Consider the following 5,556-nt stretch of genomic DNA (forward strand, 5'->3'; position numbering starts at 1 on the left):
AATTTTGTATTTATGAATGACAGTTGAGTTGCCACACTTATTTGTGCAGTTATAAATTACACATTTGATGATATTCTTCCAAAACTTCACATCTTAATCTTTTTTTTTTTTTTTTTTAATTTTGGCTGTGTTGGGTCTTCGCCTCCGTGCGAGGGCTCTCTCCAGTTGTGGCAAGCAGGGGCCACTCTTCATCGCGGTGCGCGGGCCTTTCACTGTCGCGGCCTCTCTTGTTGCAGGGCACAGGCTCCACACGCGCAGGCTCAGCAGTTGTGGCTCACGGGCCTAGTTGCTCCGCGGCATGTGGGATCCTCCCAGACCAGGGCTCGAACCCGTGTCCCCCGCATCGGCAGGCAGATTCTCAACCACTGCGCCACCAGGGAAGCCCAGGACATCTTAATCTTTTGAGTGTCTTAGATAAGAAAAATGCAGCCTTCTCCTCCATGGAAAACATTTTGATAGTTTCTCAAGAGTTTTAAGCATAGAACTACAATACCACCCAGCAATTCCACTCCTGGGTCTACATCCAAAAAAATCAAAAGCTGGGGCACAAACAGATGCTATACACTAATGTTCACAACTTTATTCACAGTAGCCAAAAAGTGGAAGCAACCCAAGTGTCCATCAGCAGGGGAATGGATTCTGACACAGGCTGCAGCATGGATGAACCTGGAGGACATCATGCTGAGTGAAATGAGCCAGTCACACGAGGGGCCTAGACTAGTCAAATCCATAGACACAGCCCTGGTGGGTGCCAGGGGCTGGGGGAGAGAGGAATGAGGAGTTACTGTTTAGTGGATACAGAGTCTGAGTGCAGGATGATAAAACTTCCTGGAGGCGGATGGTGGGGATAGTTGCACAGCAATGTGCATGTACTTCATGCCACAGGGCTGCACACTTGAAATGGTTAAATACATGTCTGTTTACAGATAGTGTCCTCAAGGGAATGTTCTGTTTAATGTCTCTGCCTTCTGCCGTCCAACAACCAATCGTGGATTGTGCCGATCATTTACCTGTTGTCTCCACGACGGCCCTCCTGTGCTCTGCCCTGTGATACCAGGGCCCCAGCTCTGAAGGACACCTGCCAACACCCCTGCTCTTCCCGTTAGACCTGCTGCTGGGAGGAGCTCGGGGGGCTGGGAGGAGAGGGGAAGGGACTTGCCATTTCCCCCCCCCTCTTTTCCCCTGCAGAGACAGCTGACCTTTAGCTCCAGCTCCCTGCGGACCCTCAGCTGAGCCTGGCTGCACCCACCAGAGGGCCCAGGGCAGTGGCACCGCTACACTGCTCCTTGCAAAGTCTTCCTGTTTCTACCTCCTGGATCCTTGAAGTGCTGTTTCAAGTTGGTAGGTGGTTTTATTTAACTAACGGTTTAATTAAAGTTTTGACTATTAAAACTGAGGGGTGGGACTTCCCTGGTGGTCCAGTGGTTAGGACTCCACGCGTCCGCCGCTGGGGGTTCAATCCCTGGTTGGGGAACTAAGATCCCTCATGCCGCTGGGTGCAGCCAGAAAAAAAAAAAAAAAAAAAAAACAACTGAGGGATGAATATTAGTTGAGGATGCAACGAAACAAGAGATTCGTCTTGCTTGTCTCAAGCTGTAAAACTACCTAAAATTAGTTGGTAGGGTTTCCCCCCCACCCCCACAAATGACTTGCATTACCAGGGAGAGAGAAAGTACTTGTCTTACAGATTATTTATTGCCTAGAAGTTGTATGTAGGCCACAGACTGCAGCTAAGGGTGGGTCAGGACATGATATACGGGCTGGTATTCATGCTACGATACTGTGGTGAACAAAGGTGAAGTCTATTGCATGATTGCTGTTAAGCCAGGCCCTGTGCTTGGAGCTGTAGGGACATGACAGAGAGAGACCATAGACAGACCCTGCCCATAAGGATAAGTTCGTCAGGTGCAACAGACGGACCCCTAACAGGAGTGCAGGGCAGAGCTTCCATCATGAAAGGATGGGTGCAGAGTCTGGAAAGCGGAGGAGGAGAAGCACGGCCAGTGTGGGGAGAAGGTGTGGAGGGAGGTGGAGGTGCTCTTCCTGGGCTTTCAGGAATGAGTAGGCTACTGACCGGTGACTGGAGGGATGATGTATTCACAAGCTGTTGATTTGAAACCAAAGGGACCCTCTGGAAAAAGCAGACCTCATAGTAAAGCATGCACTGCTATCCCCATGGCTTATAGCTTCCTGAACACTTGGCCACTCCTTGGAAATGTTTGATTAAGCCTGTTCTCGTGGTAGAGACAAGGCAGTGACTGGAAATGCAGTCAAGCCGTTTGCATGCAAAACCTGGAGCATGTTTCATTCCCATAAATGGACAATTATTACTGAAGAAGGTTCTGGAGATCTGCCTCTGTGAGCTGATGAGTTTGGTCCATTTGCCAACAGGTCTGCTCTTCCATAGGCTTGAACCATAACCCTTTTTGACAATGTGAGAACAGGATAAACCAGCCCCAGTCCACCCACTATTGACAGCTCACCGCACACGCCCAGTGGGTGGAAGTTCCCAGGTGCCCTCCCAGCAGAGACAGCAGGGCCCCAGGGCAGTGAGGACTTAATCACCCCTGTTGACTGAAGACGGGCTGGGGGTTTAAGGCTGTTGGGCAAGATCAGCAGTAGAATGCCTACATTGTACTGGGTTTCTTTCTTTAAAAAATTGCAGACCTTTCCAAAGACAGCTCAGCAAATGCTTGCGATTAAAATGCATTTTATTGTATGGAAGAGTGCGTTTTCTAAAAGACAAGGGGTGCTGCCAGGGCTAAAGCTCTCTGGAAGAGACTGTGGCCTCAGGGTGTGTCTCAGACCCATCAGGCCTACGGGGGTCATCAGCTTTACCTGTAGGGTCAGTCCATTAAAGATGTACCTCAACTTGTTGAAATGACCTTTAACTCTGGAAACAGCTTTTCAGTCCATAATTCGAAACAAAAGATTTCAGTATAAGTAACTTGTTAGTTTGAATCCCCATTGGAGTGTAATCTGGTGTTGCCGAGTACCAATAACTGGATATTGAATTGAGCAGGAGAGTGTTGGGTACCTGAAGGGGAATCATGAAAATAGGTAAGAAAATGGTTTAGAAAGAGAATGAGACCAAAAACAACTGGGCCAACTTCCATTTGGCTCTCTCCTCAGCCAGGCTGGACAGACTACGGACGTTCACCACACCACCGTGTCCTCCAGGCCCTGCCCCTCCTCACTCTTGGATGGTTGCCACCTACTGCGGCCTGTCATGGGACCATTGAAAATGTGTCCAATGCAAGCAGAAGGAAGGAAATAATAAAGATGAAGCATCAATAAATGAAATTAAGAACATGAAAATAATAGTCAATAAACCAAAAACTGTATCCACACAACAATTTAAAAAAAAAACTTAACTTTTAAATGGGTAAAAATTAGTCATTAGGGAAATGCAACTCAAAACCACAAATGAGATGACTTCACATCAATGAGGATGGCTATTACCAAAAGAACAAAATAATTGTTGGCAGGGATGTGGAAAATTTGCAACCTTTACGCAAGGTGGGAATGTAAAATGGTACAGCCACTGTGGAAAATGGTATGCAGTTCCTCAAAATATTAAACATAGAATTACCGTATGATCCGGCAATTCCGCTTCCAGGTATGTGCCCGAAAGAAGTGAAAGCAGAGGTTCAAATAGATATTTGTACATCCATGTTCGTAGCAACATTATTCAAAATAACCGAAAGATGGAAGGAAGGAACCCATGTGCCTATTGATGGATGAATAAAGAATGTGTTCTGTGATATATACTTACAATGGAGTATTATTTAGCCTTAAAAAGGAAGGAAATTCTGACACCACGTGCTACAGAATAGACGAACCTTGGGGACATTGTGGTGAGATAAGTCAGTCACAAAAGGATATTATACTGAGTGATTCCACTTGTATGAGGGACCTAGAGCAGTCAAATTCACAGGGACATAAAGTAGAATGATGATGGCCAGAGACTGGGGCAGGGGATAAGGAGTTAGTGTTTAACGGGTGCAGAGTTTCCATTTGGAAAGATGAAAAAATTCTGGAAATGGATGGTGGTGATGGCTGCACAGTAATGTGAAATGAATTTGTTGCCCCTGAGCTGTACATTTACAAATGGTTGAACTGGTAACTTTTATGTTACATATATTTTACCACAATGAAAAAAAAAAAAATGGGGAAAAGGTATCTTTTAAACGATCAACAAAATTGACAAACCTCTAGCCAAGCTCATCAAGAATATAGAGAGAAGATGGAGTTACCCATATCTGGAATAAAAGAGGGGACATCATTACAGGCACTTAAGACATCAAAAGAATGATAATGAAACACCATAAACTATTCTGTGCACATAAATTTAACAGCCTAGATAAAATAAACAAATGTCTTGAAAAATACAAACTGCCAGAGCTCATTAGGAAAGGAAAGAAACAGGAAATTTTCTCAACCTGCTGAAGGTCACCTATAAAACCCAACAGCTAACCTCATACTTGGTGGTGAGAGAATGATCACTTTTCCTCTAAAATTAGGAATAAGGCAAGGATATTTGTTCTTTAACTAACATCATACTAGACGTCCTAGCCTGCAGTAGAGCACAAAAAAGAAATAAAACGCTCTCTATTCACGGATGGCATGATTGTCTACATAGAAATTCACAAAGAATTTACAAGAAAACTATTAGAACTAATAAACGAGATGGCAAAGCAAAGGTGGCTGCCCCTCCCCCTTATTTGTCACCCCTTCTCCATCTCCCCCAGGACTGATCCGAAAATAACTTACCGCAGCCTGTTTTAGAAAAGCCAATAGAAGATGCAGTGGTTGCACATAAACTGGATGCCAAGAACGATGTTGGAGGGGCCCCCCATCGGTCTAGCACTTGCATTAGCCTTTTTATTTTCCATCAGGATTGAAGTCACCCCTCCCATATGCTTGGTGCTTTTAAACATACGGACTGCTCTTCATCAGCTGCGCAGTTACCCATACTCCAAGCTGTTAAATTCAAATATCTGCTGCTCGACTTTGTCAAAAATTCCGTAGCTCGTAATGGACAAGCCGTAGTCTCCGTTCCCTTCTTTCTTGTTATTCCCCAAGTCGGGACAGCTCATAGGAGAGCTGGGTAAGGAACCTGTGGTCTTCACTTCCAGGAATTGTCTTCACTGTGCCCTGATGTCATGCCTTCAACTAACACGGAGCAACCCCCGGAAACCTTTCACGGAACCCATGCTTACCTTGAGTGAAGGGATGTGGTTGAGTGCACTGTTAGCCTGAATTTCTATTTATTTTTTTACTCTACTCTAGTGCATGTATTCATTAAGCCATCTAAAATCCCTTGGGGAGCCACATGGACTGTATAATGCAACGAAATATCTTAGTGGTCCAAGGATCATCTCTGAAGGACTTCTGCAATGATGCAAACTTTCCATTAGGGGGAGCTAGAGTACTAATGCTAAAAATAATGCAGGTTAAAATAACATCGTTTGCAAATTGCACAATTGTTTCTCAATTAGTCTTTATTATTTTCATGTTTTCCGCTATGTATAAAAGGCATACATAATTTCAAGG

The sequence above is a fragment of the Eubalaena glacialis genome, chromosome 15, assembly GCF_028564815.1.
Source record: "Eubalaena glacialis isolate mEubGla1 chromosome 15, mEubGla1.1.hap2.+ XY, whole genome shotgun sequence".
Classification (NCBI taxonomy): Eukaryota; Metazoa; Chordata; class Mammalia; order Artiodactyla; family Balaenidae; genus Eubalaena; species Eubalaena glacialis.